The following is a 20,310-nucleotide window of genomic DNA, read 5'->3' as shown; positions in this document are numbered from 1 at the left end:
TTACTGGGCAAAAAGGTGGGAAAACATTGAACACACCTGCCGTAATGTCCTGTAATGAATTATGTATGAGCTTGGCAAATAAAAGCAGGCAATAAAGACTGATCGGGGAGACACCTGATTTCCGGGGCCCTCCCATCAGCTGATGTTGTTGTGTGTCTGAGTGCCTTTCTTTCAGGATCTCCTACGGGTGAAACGGGAAGGGGAAGAATTTCATTCACAGCGGTCTGCAGAGCAATCTGCAGGTAGGTGGGACGCGTCAAAGTAAGATCCACATGAATGCCAGGACCCAAGGCTGATCGGTGTATATATATATATATATATACATTCATATATACTACTGACATAAAATCTTTAATGCATCACATGAATGTTCACAAACTAAAGTCACTTCACTGTGTTTCGCAGCGAAACGTGACCAGGTGACAAAAACATTTCGTGGTGCATCCAGGGAAGCTAGGAAACCGGTGTCTTTAACACCGTAGCTCATACAAGAGGAAACACAGCCCTGCTCAAGGTACTTTCATACTGTTCTCTCTGTAAAATTTTAATTTGTTCAGTCAAAAAATACTGTAACGATCCCCGTTACTGGTATCTGAGCGGGGAATGCGTTTATTGTAAATAGTTGCATTATGGGAAAATTTGGAATATAAGTGTGCAACCACTGGGGGCACTTCTGGGGGAAATGATGGGGTACCGTGTTTGCCAGTCTGTTCGGGATGATCCTGGAGATGCTAAGCAGGCTGGGAAGGTTTGCTAGAAGTGCAGGTCCTGGAGAAACTAGGGTCCTTGGTCTGAGAGCGTTATTTTTCTGTGTGCAGGTGTTCAAGTAAGCATTTGAGATGAACACTCTGCGTGTTCTTCTTTGTCCCATCCCAACCCATGGCGGTGCATGCAGTGGCACTTGCAGTGATTTTTACTTTCTTACGACATGCAGTTAATTCTTTTGCCATTTTCATTCGTTGAGAGACCAGTTTCAAGGGCTCTCAAGCGATAAACACTTTCTAACGGGCTCATTGCCCATTTATTGTGATACACAGACCGATAAATTTCCAATTACTTTATTGGAATTTTTATACTGCATTTTACAGTGAGGTCTTTGAACACCATGTCACACTAATGCTACACCTACAATATATGTCCCTCCACAATTAAATCAAGAAGTACAGTATGAATATTAAGGGTTTGCATATTTTGTCTGCAGATTTTGATGCGACTCACGCAGCGCTGCTCTGTAGATTGACACAACAGATGTTCTTGAATCGGTGACGTCTCAGGCACCAGCAGACGTTCTCTCTTGTGACACTGATGGAACATGTCAGAATGCTGAAAGGATCTTTCTGTGCTCCAGTCAAGCAGCAGACTCTCTATTCCTGCACACACACACACACACACACACACACACACACACACACACACACACACACACACACACACACACACAGTGTACCACTGACAGATGGGCAGAAAAGTGGAACGTGCTAGGAGAGACACTGGGAGGTGTGTGACACCTGAAGTTGCGACACTGTGCGACTGGGATTGGGAGTTTAACATACACCGTTTGGTAGTACTGTACTTCAGTGATGATGTAAACAGTGACACTGACAGCAGTCAGGGAAGAGCAGGCAGGCTGAAGAGCCGCTTAAGTATTCCAGGTGGGACCCTGCTCTAGTACCTTTGAGCAAGGTTCAGTATCCAACATGAACTACTTTAGTGAAATCCCCAACTGCATAAACCACTATCCAGTACATTTATTTATTTAGCAGACACTTTTGTCCAAAGCAACTTCTAATCAACTCTATGTAGTGTTATGAGCCCACACACCTTATTCACTGCGGTGACTTACACTGCTAGATACACTACTTACACTGGGTCACTCATCCATACATCAGTGGAACACACACACACTCTCTCTGTCACTCACACACTATGGGTGAAACTGAACAGCATGTCTTTGGACTGTGGGAGGAAACCAGAGCACCCAGAGGAAACCCACGCAGACATGTGCAAACTCCACACCGACTGAGCGGGGATCAAACCCATGTCCTCTCACACCACCCAGACGCTGTGAGACAGCAGCGCTACTCGCTGTGCCACCAGTACAAAGAAGAGCAGTAACTAAGCAATGAGATAACATCTTCAGCATCTGCAGGACTTTACAGCACAAACTGGAGAAATGTTACACACTATGTTTCATGCTGTTAAAGTCAGAAGACAAGCGACAAGCCATTTCTTCCCCTGAATATTATCTCATTTACCCAGTTACATGGCATTGGGAGCAGCGGCTTCCACAACACACTTCATTGTTACAGGTATGTATTGAAAATGTCAAGGTAATTGCACATATCAAAAATAATTACAATTATTTTCAGCACTATGGACGTGGGTCCTGGTCACGTAAATGCAAAAGCATATATTGCTTTTTTAATATTTCTCCATGTGACTAAGCCAGACGGAGACAGAGACAAGGTGCTTGTCATGGATGACAATATGATTACCCAGAACACTATTAACCAAAAGCCAAGGCATGTCATATTTATTGGATGCTGTGGGCATTGTCTTTTTCCATACTAATAATTTTCCCATGTATCTGTCTTCTGCGATTTAGCTGTCAAAGAACCGCACAAAACAGGCTTGTGTTCTGTCACCGTTGATTGTTAGGTCCACAGTGTTCTTGCTGCTTCTATTTTAATTCAAAAATCAACTTCATAGGCTTGTGGAACTGAATAAAACAAATAAATACATAAATAAATAAAAAAAAAAAAAACAGGCAAGCAACCTGACAAGGCTGAGGTTTAAACTGAATTAACGCTTAACACATTCACATAAAGCGCTATTTACATAATGATGTATGTGATTCTTGAGAAATATTGAACCCCATCCCATCCCAAAACCAGAAAACAGAACCTCCAGGCCTGGCTCCGCGGGTGGGACCCCGAAACCACAATCCGGGCAGGGAACTAACATTATTATTTTGAGCTTCCGTGGGAGTTTGCTGTTTGTATCGCTTTTCGCAGAGTTTTTGAGACATTATATATCCTGTCTGGTATGGACGTGTTTGGTGATCCTCCAGGGGGAGATGGAAACCGATGCTGGGCAAAGAGAGTATATGGTCTCTTCTGCTTGGCCTTTTGCCACCACAACCCTCACCAGGCTGTGTGTCCTGAAAAAGGATAATAATAATTCACACACACACATTTTCTGAACCGCTTGTCCCATTCAGGGTCGCGGGGAGCCAGAGCCTAACCTGGCAACACAGGGCGTAAGGCTGGAAGGGGAGGGGACACACCCAGGACAGGACACCAGTCTGTCGCAAGGCACCCCAAGTGGGACTCGAACCCCAGACCCACTGGAGAGCAGGACCTGGTCCAAGCCACTGCGCCACCGCACCCCCCATAATAATAATAATAATAATAATAATAATAATAATAATAATTAAACTGTATCATACTTTTTTTTACAAATGATACTGAACACCTTTAACCACTGAACATTCATGCTTTTAGCTGCCACTGAATTGTGTGTAGAGTTTACCTTGTACAATACTCCTTAATTCCTGCAAATATTTAATAGCCTTGAATAACAGTTTCAGCTGAACTCTTCCCCTCAGTCTATTAAAGTTTGATAGCACTGTCACTGCCGCAACATCTGACAGCACAGAAGCGTAATCCCCTCTTCATGAAGCACTGAAAGTGTAACCCAGACGATCCAAAGATGGGTTTTAGCGTTCGACCGTAAATATACGCTGCAGATTAAGTGCGCCGTTCAAGTTCTTTTGCTGTCACTGGAGCTTGCGTTGTCGCCGCGGCATTTTTTTTTTTTTTTTGTTAATCGGATGTGGGAAATTGAGGGTATACAACCTCATCCTACACTTTCCAGTCGATGCAGCAACAATAAATGCACTTTGCTAGGAGCTGTTAAATGAGACGTTACAGCACTGGTATTTGGGCTTCTGAGTTCAGTTAATTGGCAGCCGAAGGTATTTCAGGGAACAGACAAACGCTGTTTTTGGCCCAGTAACGCAGCCTCTTGCTGACTGGACACTTGCCCGCGTTGTGTGTTCTGGCAAAGCATGTCTGCTGGTGGTCTTCCATGGCGACGTCTTTTTTCCTCACTAACACGCATGAAACGATCCCCTTGAAATGCATCCATAATTCTGGGCTGGTGAAGAATGTCTTTTACTAATACCAACAAATTCCAAAATACCTTCCAAGGTGAAGCCCAGTTACTCTGGAATTCCCATGTTTTGCTGTATCTGTTATAATTTATTTTTGCTCTGTTCCCGTCCATCGTCAGGGGAGAAATACACAAAGCTCAACGATGCGTAACATGATGCCATATTGGATCTTTTAAATGTCCCGCAGTGATTGTTTGTCAGGTCTTTGGGGCGCAAACCCAATTAGTCCGTTTTTGGAACACATGCAAGCAAGGTCGCAGGAAGTGTAACGATCCGATTCTCTTCCTTGAGACTCAGAGGTTTCGGGCTCAGCTTTGTAAATAGGCAAATGAGTCCAACACTCTAAATCACATCGGAGAAAAGCATCAGCTAAACGAATAAATGGAAGTACGAGTAATTTTTTTTTTTCTTCCCCGAAAAGCAACTGAACCAAAATACTGTCAACTGAAATCTTTGACAGTATGTTGTCACTCACTGGGGCTGAAATCACAAAACTGGTTTCTTATCAAAAACTTGCAGGATGTGCAGCGTTAAAAATAGAGCCTGACATTAATGCAGTAGGATTCCTGCCGCAGAGGGAAGAACATTAGAAGTTGGGTTTGCAATGAAATACTAGAGGATTATTCTATGGATGTGACGGGGGGGGGTAGTACAAGATTAACATTGTGCGGGGGGGGGGGGGGGGGTGTAACTTTAGCAGCTGCTAAATTTGGTAAATAACATGCAAGACATAGAGTAGCAGAGCACCACAATCATGTCTTTTTATTATGGCCCAGGATAAAGTGGCTTAAGGTCAAACAGCAGCTCCAGCATCTCCTTCATCTTCACTCATCTATTGGTGAAAACATTTCCAAGGCTTTGTTTTTTTTTTAGAAAAAATATCTCTGTAAGTCTAAACTCCAGGTGGGGCATTTCAGCTAATTAAGTTGAATTTAAAATTCTTTAATATTTAACGCTTCTCTATTTCAAAGCATTTCGTCGCCTTTCAAGCCTTTAATGGCCAATAAAGCCAATAGCTGCTTTGACATAACACTGCAGCACTATTAAAATACTAATGAGAGCTTTTAAACAAAAGTAGGTTGTGAAATTAGGGAATTAGAATTTTTTACACTAATTCATCAGTAATTCTATGCGAAGGAAATCATTCTGCTCCCTACATGATTTCTTTCTCAGGATGCCTGCCTTTTAAATTTAACTGCGCTTTCTTGTTTGTTCGTGTAATTGGAATATTAAAATAAATTACATGAACGGCTAGGTGGCACGGTGGTGCAGCAAGTAGCTCTCCATCAACAATCGATCTCAATCCCTGCTCAGTCTGTGTGGCGTTCACATGTTCTGCCTGTGTCTGTGTGGGTTTCCTCTGGGCGCTCTGGTTTCCTCCCACAGTCCAAATATATGCAGTTCAGGTGAATTTGTGACTGAATTGCCCTTAGTGTGTGAATTTGTGTGTGTGGCTACTGAGATTTTTCGAATGCCGGTAACGTACTGGTTAGAGCGGCTGTCTTTGGGTCCAAAGGGTGCAGGTTAAGATCCCACCTCCAGCTGTAGTACCCTCAAACAAAGTACTTACCCTGATTTGCTCCATTCTAATTATCAATCTGTTTAAATATCTAAATTACTGTAAATAGCTAAACAATGTTAGTCACTTTGGAGAAAAGTGTCAGCTCGGTGTCTAAGTGTCTGTCAGATAAATAAATGTAAGTGCCACACATATTTGTGACGTCGCCTCTTATTGTGTCCTATGTTCCAAGGGAGAACGCAAGTGCAAACAATGTTTCCCAGAGCAGAATTCAGGGTTTCTTGAGAAAAAATACAAAACATGGCAGTGTTGTCTTTAATATTTGAACCACATCAAGTTTCTTATTTTTATTATTATTATTATTATTATTATTATTATTATTATTATTATAGTTTCAAATGCATTACTGGGCTGGAGCAATGAGAAAAAACTGAATTTTCACCTTTTTAACTAAGACACCACCACACTGTTCAGACTCACAAAAAATAACCTCCCTAGGAAGAACAACTGCAAACAAAAAGTTTAATTTGTCTGCTCCTTTTGCACAGTAGAGAAACAAGATGCTTCTTTTTGATGGGAAATTAAATTGGGTTTGGAGCAAAGCTAGGGTGCTGGTTTTTTGCTTTACCTCAAAGCTTTATTGCGTTTCTCAAATGATTATTTGGACAAAAAGTCACCCACTGTGGTGTTTGAGGTGTAAATAATCCACTGCTTAAGAAAAAGCCCCTAAAAGCTGCCAAACTACAGCACTTAAGGATGAGAGTCAGCACCACTAAACTAAAATAAAGAGAGAGATCCACAAGCAGTTGGACAGCACAATCACAGCAGCCCTCTACCTTATACCCACATATCCACAGTTATCTGACACTTTTCTCTAAAGGAACTTACCATGTTAACCTACCAACAATTATTTACCCATTTATACAGTAGAGGCATTTTACCACAGCAATTTGGGGTAAGTACCTTACTTAAGGGTACCATAGCAGTAGGTTTGAAGATTCAAACTAGCAAGTATACATGTATGGGTCTATATGATGTATGGGTCTTTTATTCACTTGGTCGAAATGTGGGAGTGGGGGGGCTCACTGTGTTTCATGAAAGGGCGTTACAGTGTTCACTCCCACCCTACTCTGTCATAAGCTTAAAACACCAATAATGCGATGGGGTAATCATTGCGTACGTCATCATTTGTGCTATGGTAGAGACCATTTCTAGTATGGTAGAAAGTTCTTGTAAATTATTGTAGCAGTAAAAATAAATATTGTCCTGTCTGTTCACACCGTGGTGGAGGAGAAGCACTATTTTACCGCTATGTATGTTCTAAATGTGTGGGAATGACAGTAAAGTCAACTTTGACTATTTAGAGCAGAGTAGTGCTGCCTTGGAAACAGAGGGAAAGGGTTGTGAAAACTGCAGCTCTTCTTCATATAATATGATCAAATTTCTCCAAAGTGACTTAGAATTATTGACCCATTTATACAGCGGGGTCATTTTACTGGAGCAATTTGGGGTAAGTACCTTATTCAAGGCAACCATGCTAACCACTACACCAGCAGGTGCCCCCAAGGTCCCTAACCCTACCGTTATATTTCTTCATTCACTAGTCTGCCTACAGCACAAGTCATTCCCTGGCTGAACGCTTGCAGCTGCAGTGTTCGTACCGCGTTCTGAACCCAGCTACCATGAGCAGCCACCAGTGAAGCCTGTTCCCATTTATTGAGCGCTGCTGTTTTGCGAAACCATTTTAACCGGAGACATCTTTGCCCGTCGCCCTTCGTTGCACATTTTCCGTCGGCGCAGGTAGCGTCGATGAGCCGATTACTAATGAGTCGTAATGAGGACCTCGCCATCTTTTACATCTGCTCTGTGTTGTCAGCGACAACGCGTAGCGACAGCCGGCATTGTAAAGAGGAAGGCCGCAGGGCACCCCCCACCCCCCCACTCATTTGCTCTTCACAAGCATCCATTACGCCGCATGATTCACGGTGCGAAATATAAAGCGAGTTGGTGGGCATGTGACTCAGAACGGGCCGCGCCAACTGCTCCCTGCCTCTTGGAAATTCCTGGCGACCTTCTGGGCATCCAGACTCCACACGGAATCTCGACCGAGGGAAAAAAACAGAGGCAACGCGACCGTCGGACTTTTACAGAGAATTCGAACAGGCCTTGACGTTTCCCCTCGATTATTCATGCAGCCTGTTGCTCTCAAATTATAAGGAGGCTTTTTGCGTGGCCGTGAATGGCATCGCTACGTTTTCACACCCGTCCCCGAAAAGTCATCCTAAGTACTGTACTTCTCGTGGGGAAAGCAGGCACTAGAGCTGGCAAAAGCTCTGGAACATGCAGAAAGAATTCAAGTTAAGTACTTGATCAGCTGCATTATCATACATATGTCCTGGTTTTCCATGCTAAAATGTGCCCTGCGATCTCACTTGCATATGGATAAAACACACATCTTCCTCTGAGTTCAAGTGTGAAAAATGATCGCACATTTCTACCACGGTAAAAGGAATATGAGTGATGTGTTTCAGAAATATATGTATACATCCTTTTCCACAGCCTATAAGAGCATTTTCAGAGCAAGTGGTTGAATCTTGGCAACATATACAACTACAAAACTTATGGTCTTGTTTTGTTTTCTCATTTTATTGCTACCATTTTAAAATGTGCAATGAGATAATGCAAGAAAATCTACTTATATATGTCTCAAATACTTTGAAAATATACCTATGAAATGCACATAGACAAATATCTGTGCCTCAGCGTTGCCAGGAGTCCAGCACAGACAAATTCCTGGGGGTGGGGGGGATAGTTAATTGTTTTAAACTGAATCTCTGATTAATTCATTAAGATTCGAATTATCAGTTTTATAATTCAAATATAATGAATATAATACAATATTCTGTTCAGAATGATTAATTCATTAATTCATTTTTATTGCTTATTAATTATTGGTATTATGGTATAATGTCCAGTATTTACAGACAAACAATCAGAGAAACAAACAAGCAGACAAACAACTTAGAAAGAATTACAGAAGTAAATAACGAAATAATTAATAAATAACATATTTACAGAGAACACAAACACGAGAGAAGAACTAATTAAAGAAGAATTCTAGCATTTAAGTGTTATGAAATTGTACTATAATAGAAATATGCCTTCTAGTAGTGTAGTATACCATGAAATTTAAGGATAATTGTATTGTAGCAAGTTCGTAGTATTAATATCGAGTATAACATAATAAAGTAAGTACTATTGATGATATAATATACTAAATACTATTTGTGCTTATTTATTCTTATTTTTTGTAATGAGTTATTTTGGTGAGAAATCAGAGCGCACCAGTGACTCGGGTCACAGGTTCTTCAGGCGTATCGACTTCCCACAAAGGCATTTGCATTTATTGTTTTTTTTTATGGTGTCGGCTTGTTGGAAGAATAGAGCAAAGTATTTAGCGGGATAATTTTATAGGGCAAAGCTTGTTAGCCCTATATGTGCACATACCTTTATACATCTGTCCTGTTCAATATAGTTCTTTATGTATCTGATCATTGTTACTGACATCACGGATACAACCAGCCAACCTGTCCAGTGTCATTTAATATATTTTATATTATGCCACTTCAGGCCTTGAATGAAACTTCTCAGTGGCTGGATTTTTCTTTTTTTCGTCTTACTGGCCTTTTTGGACTGCGATCGTTTGCGTGCTCATTTCACTCCTCAATTAATGGCGTCATTAGCGCTATGCCATTGTGTTCTTGTAATAAAAAGACATTTTCATTTTACATTAGTCAAATTATTTAATGAAAATCAGGAGCTGCTTAATTCGTATTCCCTCTTTAATTTGCACATTTCAGACAGTGAGAATGTCAGTCCTGTGACAGCACATCAGTAGTACCCTCCCTCTTATGGGAACTTTCTATATAAATATATTAATGATGTTATATATAATAATACTACTGATGTATAAATTCACAAACACATGCAGTTTCCACATAGATATGCACACAATATGTATATAAATTTTGCGTTTATTTGTTCATCTCAGAATTTGATCTATAATTTTGTTTTTGGGGGACATGGTGGCGCCGCAGGTTTGACTGGGTCCTGCTCACCAGAGGGTTTGGGGTTTGAGTCCCGCTTGGGGTGCCTTGCAATGGACTGGTGTCCTGTCCTGGGTGTCTCCCCTCCAGCCCCGTGCCCTGTGTTGCCGGGTTAGGCTCCGGCTCGCTGTGACCCCCGCTTGAGACAAGCGGTTTCAGACAACGTGTGGCTTTATTTTTATAGAGGGATCCAGGTGACAGAAAGCAAAAACATATCTTCCTTCTCACATCCCAGCTTTATTTCTGCTATTCTATTGTTATATGTGATAGGCAGTACGCAGAGACATCACTGGCTGGCACCAGTGTGACATGGCTGCGCAAGGTCATATTAGGATTTCAAACGCACTGCAGTATTAAACTGATCGGTCAAACATTTAAATATTTAAGAAGAATATAAGAAAAGATCAAGAAAACCATTTGAATTACTGTTCGAATATCTATTCATCTCTCCCTTGCAGAACATTTTTGAGGGTTTTATGGTTTTAAGATTATGGACCAGGAGCAGTTATGGACAAAGAAGATGTTCACACACAGTTTCCAATACGTGCTGGGAAAAACACAGCGCTGTTCCTGAACAGGAACTGCAGACTTGTATTCACATATATTAATAAAAAAAAAAAAAAAAAAAACTGGATATTTCATTTTGAACACCAACACCGCTTCCCACGGCTCTGTGGAGTCCGATAAAGGCGCAGATCTCAGGGAATTTCTAGCAAAGGCCCGATGGCTTCGGAGAACGCCCGGAATACAAGGTGAATTAAAATTGGGAAATTCACAGAAGACGTTTTAACAGCAAGTGAGCTTCGCGATGATATTATTCCGTGTTGCTTTTAACACCTTTGCCTCTGCGCTACTCGAAGCTCACATCAGAGTGCAATATGTGATTTTTTTCAAGACGCCAGCAGTATTAGCACACTGATCCTCCTAGATCTCACAGATTCCACAGGCTGAAATACATGATTCCCATCAGGAATATTTGTCAAACGCTCAAAAAAAAACCTAAATACTGTTTTCTTAATGAAACTGGTTTCTTATGTTTGCTTTCAGTAAGAGTTGGGCTTGGCCTCCTTTCGTCTTGTCTCCATATTTCCTTTGTATGTGTGCATACAGGGCATCATAGCGCTGCTTTATGAAACTTTTACTGCACATTTTCTTTTTTTATTTAATATTTGGTGAGCATAACATTATTATTGTTGCCCTTTCATTTTTTTCTCTGATACATAAACAAGCTGAGGGATTGTTCAATTGTTTCTGTTCTTGATAATCACTTCAAAAAAAAGTTTTGGACCTTGTGACTAGTTCATATAGACCACTACCCTTTGTCATGGTATTGAACCACTTCACCGTCCAGTGGAGCAAATGGGTAAAAACTGTGCAGTGTGCATTCCTTTGGTTCAAAAGCATCTGCTGAGCAATAGATATGTTTTATTTATTCTTCTTATTATCCTTATATGTTTATTTTATGGGTGGCACAGCGAGTAGCACTGCTGTCTCACAGCACCTCGCTGGTGTAGAAGACATGGGTTCGATTCCTGCCGAGTCTGTGTGGAGTTTGCATGTTTTTCCCGTATCTGTGCGGGTTCCCTCTGGGTGCTCTGGTTTCCTCCCACAGTCCAAAGACATACTGTTCAGGTTCACCCATAGTGTGTGAGTGACAGAGAGAGAGAGTGTGTTCCACTGATGTCTGGATGAGTGACCCATTGTAAGTAGTGTATCTAGCAGTGTAAGTCACCGCGGTGAATAAGGTGTGTGGGCTGATAACACTACATAGAGTTTACTGGAAGTCGCTTTGGAGAAAAGTGTCTGCTAAATAAATAAATGCATTCATTTAGTTGATGCTTTTCTCCAAAGCCGGGTAGAATGTTGAGATTAAAATTGTTACAATTACAAGCTTACAATTATTCATCCATTTATACAGCTGAATATTTTTTACTAGAGCAATTTAGGGTAAGTACCTTGCTCAAGGGTGCAACAGCTAGACAGGAGGATCTAACCTGTGACCTTCGGAGCCAAAGGCAGCAGGTCTAACCGCTAAACTACCAGCTCTCCCTATATATCACTCTACTGTATATAACAATGACACACTGCTCCTTTATGGTGAACATTACAGCAGCGCCCAGAGGGAGACGCTTATGCTCCTGAAAACATACAGAAAGACAAACATTTGCACCAGTTTCTAGAAGATCTGAAACCGTGTTCTCTCCTACTGAGTTTGGAGCACTTTTACCGTAGACTACTGCTCAAGACAGTCACAAGAATCCCCTTTGTCAAATTTGTGGCAGCGTTGCCATGGCAACCTTTCAAAACCATCATTTGTCTCTAAACCTTGAATCTGGTAGTCTGCTTAAATTCAATAGCTTGTTTGTCCTTTTTTGTAAGACTTACAGAGAACATTTTAAATGCACATTTTATCATCTTTTGTTTGATTTTGTAAGCAAAGAGCTACAAAGAATTGCGGTAGATTGGCTTCCTAGAATAAAACCATTTCCAGGGAGCAAACAACGGCGGGATCAAGGCAGCAAGTTGAACGGACAGTTAGATGCATGAACAGTTAACTGGCGCCTGATGCATAGTTCAACAAATGTTGACCTTTGACTATTTCATCAAGCAAATCCATCTGAAAATCTACAGATGGCAGAAATTTTCATATGGATATTCATTCCAGCCATGAAAAACCCTGCAACACCATGTGATACAGAAAATTAGGAACCCGTTTTGTTTCAAGATGTAAACACACTTGGACGGATGAAAACCTTAAATGTATAATATTCCCGACTGTTATAGCAAGTTATAGTAATTAATTTGCATTTGGGAATTAGAAATGTAGAGTGACAAGAGACCCAAAGAGTCCAAGCTGAAGACAGCATTTTATTTATATTATATTAACTATAAGAAAAATGTACCAGCGGCAAATTTTTGCCACAGTTTTTACACAGATTCCCAATTCATTAAGGTGTGAAATGTGAAGGAATCAGGCACTAAGTAGTAACACCAATAAATTAATTATTATTTTTTAGTTACAGAATGCACGTGTGTGTGCATTTTATGCACGATTTTGACACTAACGAGACAGTTACAACACCAGGACAGACTGACAGCAAACAAGCACAATCTTCATATTCAATATGTACGCAATATAAATTATGCAGAATATATTTCGTTTTCATTGTGTAACTTCACAAGATTAGAGTGCAATGACAAGCCATGAGTGCCTGTAAGGACAGTTCATCACTTGTCCAAAACAGACCTGCTGCTCCTTTTTTTCTGGTGCTTCAAAATACCGATCTCTCAGTTATTCTTTCCGATTTCCTCTTGGGTTTTAGAACAACTGACTGCACTGAACTGCATCGTTTTTAACTGTCCTCCATTTCTGTGACTTATTATGTTTTATCGATTTTCCACAATAGTTGACTGTAGCTTTTTGCTTTAAAAAAATAAATAAATAAATAATTAAAAATCTTTTCTCACTTTGAATGAGGGGTCAAAAAGAAAATGAATTCTGATAGTCTGCCTTTAATACCGGTGCTTATTAGAAGCAGCTTATCCAAGAAGGCTTGTAACGAAAAAAAAAAACTCCCTACTATTTTCCTGTGGCCTCATGGTGGAGAAAAATAAAGAAAGTAATTTTAGGATTAAAGAGTAGCACCAGTGAACTACTGGAATCAAAAGAGACATTATAAATTATATTAAATTATTTAAAAAACATATATACAGCTCACTGCAATGGATTGGTGTCCCATCTAGGGTTTACCCCTCTCACTCCAAGCCTTGCGCCCAGTGCTTCCGGGATAGGCTCCGGTTCACCGTGACCCTGCTCAGGACAAGCGGTGATTGAAATCGGATGGATGGATATATAATAGTAACCGTATCGTAAAAACAGAGTGCATTTTGGAAGTAAAAACTAATTCCTGGACCATCCCGCTATGCCTCATAAATGCCATGACATTAAAAGAATCTCAGCTATCTACAGATACTGCAGAAGACACACTTTGTCAGTACTTTTAAATTAAATGGAAAGAATATATTAACACAAGTGATCTGCCCAGAATATTGGATTTGGTCAAATGGTCTCTGCCGGTAGAGGAACTGTTGCATTAATTTGAGTTCCTTGTGCGGAACCACAAATTTGTGCTGCAATATCAATTTCATTGTAAATTCAACTATTTTTTTTTCCTTTTTTTATTATTGTAGACTTTGAGAAAAGAATTAGTTATTCTAAACAATTTAGGGAATAAACTCAGAGTCGATTTTGGACGCTTCTAAAGGCAGTATTTTTCTGGTTAGAATCTATTAAAGAAATAAATAAATGTATAAAATACATAAATAAAATAAAAAATAATTGCATTAAATAAATAAATAAATAAATATAAATTCTGATCTTGCACTCATGACCGGAGATGTTAAACCTAAATTGTCACACCAAACTTCACTGGTCCCTTCACTAAACAGAAGGCTGTGCTGCGGCCTACGCCCCGTTTCCACATCGCCACACGTCCCACAGCAGCTGGGGGCTGGGCTGGGTCCCGCTCTCTGGTGGGTCTGGGGTTCGAGTTCCACTTGGGGTGCCTTGCAATGGACTGGCATCCCGCCCTGGGTGTGTCCCTCCAGCCGTTCGCCCTGCGTTGCCGGGTTGGGCTCTGACTTGCCGCAACCCTGCTTGGGGCAAGAGGCTTTAGCCAATGTGTGTGTGTGTGGGCTCACATCCTGTCCAGCGTTTACCCTGTCTCATACCCTAGGCTTGCAGGACAGGTTCTGGACCACTGAAGAAGAAATTATTGATATCAGACGGATGGATGCAAAATATCGCTAATAAATTCAGTGTCGGAACCATGTGCAATGTTGGGGAGGTATCTCCGGTCATAAAACCAGCCTTTCCAGAGGATGGCTGGTAGTGTTTAGAGCTGCTGCCTTTAGACCTAAAGGTTGCAGGTGTGAATCCCAGCTGCAGTACCCTTTAAGCAGTATACTTATCCTAAATTGCTCTGGTAAGTTACCCAATTGTATAAATGGATAAATAATTGTATGTTGCTTTGGAGAAAGGTATCAGCTAATCATGTGTTCTCAGACAGATAGCTGATATTGTACCTTAGCTCATGTAATACTACCGGTTGTTAGCGAAGGTTATCACTCATTCTGTGCTACAACGTGTGTTTAGGGCTAAAGAAACACGATGATAAAATCAAATGAGAAATGCAAGAACACGAAACAGGATTAGACAGCGTCCACAAGAGCTGCTTCCATTAGTCCCTGTCGGATGTGGTGAACATGAACCGGTACCCGGAGGGAGGGGAATTAATATATAGCGCTGTGTGTGTCAGGGTGTAGATAACACAACCTGTGTAGGAGATGAGATGAGACGGGATAGGATGGGATGGGACTTCAGACTAGTGAGCCATAAGATTCCCCATGAGGAAAGGGTATTTATTCTCGTTTAGCTCCAGGTACGAGGCTCATCTATGCCATGTCCCCCGTCCAGCTCCGTGCTCGCGGTCAGCCAGCTGCCACCGCAGCCACCTCTTCGCGGTCCCCGTTGGGCAGCCTGCTCTCCTCCTACCTCTGGCACAGCGATACACAGCAAATGTCAGGAGCCGTTGTTTCATCCCTGTAACAGGGCTGGAAAAATCCAGGAGCAAAGCAGCACACGTTTGACCTCTCAGCCATGAATTCGGAGAGAAAACCTCCATTTTACACACCCGTTTTCTGTTCCTAAAGCTTTCTGCAGCTTCTTTGAAAGGTTCTACAAAATTAGAAAGGCAGAGAAAACATTGCAGATGCACACAAATAACCTCCCTTTGCCTCTCTTACGCCGACATCCACTTTCACCCTGGTACACCTCTATAAACACTATTGAAATTATTCTGTTTTTAAATGGAAAAGTGTTTAAATAGAGACAAGTTAAAAAGGATCATTTACGAAGCAACGCGAATATTCAGATTTTTTTTTTAATAGATAATCATACTGAAATGACCCATCATGGCATGTGACAGGAGATGGACAGTAGCACACACAGTGCTCAGGACTTGTGCGGTGTTTTTTGAGAAACAGCCAGAGGAATAAAACAGTCCGATAGTCATCGATCATATGACTCCACAATGTATGAACTTTACAGAAAACTTCAAAGAGCTCGGCCTAATGTATCTATGAACCGAATTCCGTCACGAACAATAAAACAGCCAAATAGAAAATGTATTTTAAATGTTTTTGGAGAAAATTGAAAATGGCAGGAAACAAAAATAATGAACAGTATGGGCCCTGTGTCCTCTTCACTAATGTTTCTTGACACTTCAGTAAACAAAGAGAAATGTACTCTTACTAAGAAACAAACAAATAAACAAGACAGGTAACAAAAGAAACTTTTTTTACTAGTATTGTGTCCCCTATAGGCTCAGTTTCCCAGATTTTATGCAGCTTATTATTTATTGCCAAGGAGTTCATTGTGATGATCGGAACCACAGAATTGCGGTTTTTTTGTTCCTTTTAAAACACCTGGGTTTTGTTGAACAGTTCTAGAACGACACATGATGAGAAGTGCACTTGACCCAGTCGTTCAGAAATCCAGCAGCGACAAAACTACTATCCATACACCCTGTATTCATTATGAAAAATTATATCTACCGCTGTGATTTTTTTTTTTTTTAACTTCAAGCTGTTGTTGTAGCTGCTGTAAGCCAGCTTACCTTTATATACAAGCCTGGTGAAAGGAAGGTAAATGACTCCATTTCACTGTTCCAAAACAGACAGGGAGGTATTTGAGAAAGGGTCACACTGCCATCATTTCACACACCTCTGACCTGATTTCAAGAATCTCATATTCTCATTACTTGGAAGAGAGCTGTGTCTTCATGTTCCATCGCTGGATATTTCTGCACCATTGCCTAGTTAGTTAGTGTGTTTGATGACACTGTGCTTTTTTTTCCTTTAATGGAAAATTATTAAATTTTATCTGTTGGGAAATGTAATAACTGTTCATCGAATGCACCAGCTCTGACATATAATGTATACTGCACATGTAATAAAGCTTCAGGCTTTATGGAAAAACCAATTGTGTGACTCATATGTGAGGTGTTATAAATTTAGTGGTTAAGTAGAGCAAAAGAAACATTTCAGTTACCTGGAGCCATGTGGATTTTTTTTTTTTTTTTTTAAATATTTCATCAAGTTGACAGTAGAGGGATCATATAGGAGACCAAAATAGGGACACAGTTCCATCTAGTGGAAGTTCTGCATACCTGAGAGTGCAGAGCAGTTTAGTAACTTTTAAAATTATTTTGTAGTTTTTTTTTTTTTTTTCCCCCTAGTTTAGTAACCAAGCTGCTCCGGGTAAGAATACAGCAGGAATTGTGCGGACTCTAAATGATGGGGTTTCCTTCACAACTCCAAACTGACAACCAATAAAATTATTTTTTTAAAAAATTACCTTATTAACAGAGGTACCTGGGTTTGCTCGTTATTGCCTCTCCACTGTAATAATTACAGTAAACCTATTTTTACTGGCACTAGAAAAAGCTGATCTTCAGACAAGTGGTAAAAACCGTGTAATTTAAACCATGAGAAGCGCGACGTTCCCCGCTGTTGTCCTATTCTGTGCACTTTACTGCCACCTGTCGGTTCGGGTGGGAAACACACGTCCAGTTGGCGCCATCCCCCACGAATTTCTTTAAAAAAGGGCGATATAAAAAGTCTGTATCTTCGAAAATTTGTAAGTCAACAATTGTTTGTACAATGATAAGGTTTAGTCAATTTTAATAATTATTACGAGTAAAAGCATAACTGTAGTCACATGATAACAATGAGCTGAGCTTGCGCAATGAGTTAAATCTATCTATCTATCTTGAACTGATCAAATTACCGAAATATTAATATCTAAACGCAATTATTTTGAAAACGTACTTTACTGTCGTATATTTTTGTGGGGCGCCACGCACCTTCCCATAAGTTCGGGGGATTAGCTCAAATGGTAGAGCGCTCGCTTAGCATGCGAGAGGTAGCGGGATCGATGCCCGCATCCTCCAAATGTTTTGAGTTCAGCAGTGTCGTTCCGGTGCCCCAGCCCTTTATCCCTCAGGGCTGCTGAATCCTCGAAGTGTCCAACAAAGGCTTGAGGATTTTCCTTAATATCACTACGTTTACATGTATTCGCTTAGCAGACCCTGTTTTCCACATGACCGAGCATTCAGTATGCGATAATTATGAAACGCACTTTTGTTTATTCTTAGTTTTACTTCGCTCTCGAAAAAACTGCGTGTACTAAAAAAAAGAATGAATCTCAGATGAGTTAGTAAATATTCCGGCGATTTTAAAGCGATATTGAAATAGCGAATATAAGTAATATTTATGTATAAGTTTACAGGCGACTGTCGAGCAGCCAATTTGCGATTTATGAAAAGATATTATTTATATTTTCTATTTAGTATTTTTTTATATCGCTTCTTTCGTGTGATGTGTCAAACAAGCGAACTATCATATGAGTATGAAGCTGTACTGTATGTGTGGAGCGCTTTTGTTCTCATCCTTTAAAGTGTGTCATTGACAGGAAATCATCGGCTAAAAAATGATAAGTTTAAATTGAAATAGTCTTATTTAGATTTAGATTTAAATTTAGACACTTTTTAAACGATTGCGATTTTATGTGGCACTTGGGGAACTTTTGTATGTGCGCTGTGATGGCCGAGTGGTTAAGGCGTTGGACTTGAAATCCAATGGGGTCTCCCCGCGCAGGTTCGAACCCTGCTCGCAGCGAAGTTACTTTTTGTCCTCCTTCACCGCGAGAAACATTGTATTTATCAGTCAGTCTTCTCTGATACCCAACGGGGCAGCAGAAAATTGGATTTATTTACTCTCTGCTCTTTCTTCAGTGTTATTGCAGTGTATCGCGATCTCACACTCGCTAGCTTTTAATTGATTCGATCATTTTTTAACATTCGCAGCAGTTTCACAAGGACAGCAGAATCATCATGTGTGAATGTATTCATCAACGGGTTTCCCCGTCTGTCTAAATTGTGCGAGTCATAGTATCATCATTGCATCATAGGCCGCTTCCTGGAACGTATACCGTAGTCACGTCGGTTTCACGGTATTTTTCAATAGCAAGTCGTAAAATGATTATGCTTAAAAGAGTTTAGGGGTTTTTTCTTAAGTCGTGTGTTGGAGGTGTGAGGAAACCCATAAGCCGTAGTTGTTGCGGACAGGCCTCACAGAACCGCGTCGTAAAACACAGTGAAGGATACCGCGAAAAAGTATTTTTACTGCGAAAGTAGTAAGTAAAACAGTAAAATGTAAAATTGTAACGTTACATAGATAGATATCGTTGCCATTGTTATATACAGAACCAGTATGCGTACGGTTACGGTTTCCGTAGTGTAGTGGTTATCACGTTCGCCTCACACGCGAAAGGTCCCCGGTTCGAAACCGGGCGGAAACAACTGCACCTTTTTCACAAACAGAAAATTTTGCACAAACTGTATTAAAATAGCTTATGTTATTAGGACACTCAAGGACTACTTAAATTTTTTTACGTTTATTTACATTTTTGGGCCGGTACGGGAAAAATATTCTCGTAGATTCTGCGGGGCACCAATTAAGTTAGTCATAGGACTGTTATTATCTCTATAAGACTCTTGACTTATTACCCTGAAATAATATTCCAATTCTGCTTCACAACAATGTCTGAAAATAAACAACATTCCATCTTCTCAACTGAGTCTATATAATAATAGACCCCTAAATCGATTTATTCTCTAGTTAGTTTCTGTAAAAGTCTCGAAAGAAATCACTAAAAACAAACCCGCTGAATTCACACTAAACCACTCACCGAATAACCTGATATGATTTATGTGATTTGTATGATACCGCACGCTTAACAAACATTCCCAAACGAAACGTGTTTGGGTGTCCCCTGGAGGCACGTCCAGCAGGTCTATGAGCCCTGCCCCTCATACATGCACCCAATCATCTGCACCTGATCCTGATCCCATTCATTGGAACCAGAACAAAAGGAGTCGCAGCCCAAGCAGCCGGCGTGGAATCTTGGGAGATACAACATGCCAGGCCCCGTGTTGAGAGCGGGCTCGTATTCTGAGCTTCAGTCCTGATCCAAACCCGTATTCCTCATCTGCAGCTTCAACTTCTATATCTTCCTGTTCTTCACATCACCCCATCTCACATTTCATCGCTGGCATCCTTCACTTTCCCTGCACCTGGGGCCACAATTCCAGCCTCTAACTGCTTTCCGACACATATAGACATATTGTGACCGTGCTGAAGGAGAAAACTGTAAGTTGGTTCCCTTGTGATGCCTTGTACTACACCTATGCTGTGGTACGTACTTCAATGAGTTCACCGGTAATGTTCTGATAAGTTCTTACTGGTGTATATTCCAAGGTTATCTCAGTATGCATTGTGGAATGTCTGCATGGTGGCTCTGCTCTGTCACTGCTTAGATGTCGGAAGGCGAAAAAAAAAAAACAGAAATTTGATACAGTACTTGTAATAAACATGGAAATAAATGCCTT

At 40.7% G+C, this 20,310-nt stretch overlaps 3 non-coding genes across 3 annotated transcripts; all 3 read left to right on the top strand.

The window, feature by feature from the left end:
- The first annotated feature begins 17,738 nt into the window (after nucleotides 1-17,738).
- On the top strand, nucleotides 17,739-17,811 carry trnaa-agc (transfer RNA alanine (anticodon AGC)). Its single transcript has one exon. It is a non-coding gene; the product is annotated as a tRNA-Ala (tRNA).
- Nucleotides 17,812-18,456: 645 nt separating this feature from the next.
- Nucleotides 18,457-18,538, top strand: trnas-uga (transfer RNA serine (anticodon UGA)). The gene has a single exon. It is a non-coding gene; the product is annotated as a tRNA-Ser (tRNA).
- Nucleotides 18,539-19,147: 609 nt separating this feature from the next.
- trnav-cac (transfer RNA valine (anticodon CAC)) lies at nucleotides 19,148-19,220 on the top strand. The gene has a single exon. It is a non-coding gene; the product is annotated as a tRNA-Val (tRNA).
- Nucleotides 19,221-20,310: the final 1,090 nt, after the last annotated feature.

The sequence above is a fragment of the Scleropages formosus genome, chromosome 4 (genome assembly GCF_900964775.1).
Source record: "Scleropages formosus chromosome 4, fSclFor1.1, whole genome shotgun sequence".
Classification (NCBI taxonomy): domain Eukaryota; kingdom Metazoa; phylum Chordata; class Actinopteri; order Osteoglossiformes; family Osteoglossidae; genus Scleropages; species Scleropages formosus.
The sequence above is the reverse complement of the archived record's forward strand: the minus strand, read 5'-3'. Positions and strand labels throughout refer to the sequence as shown.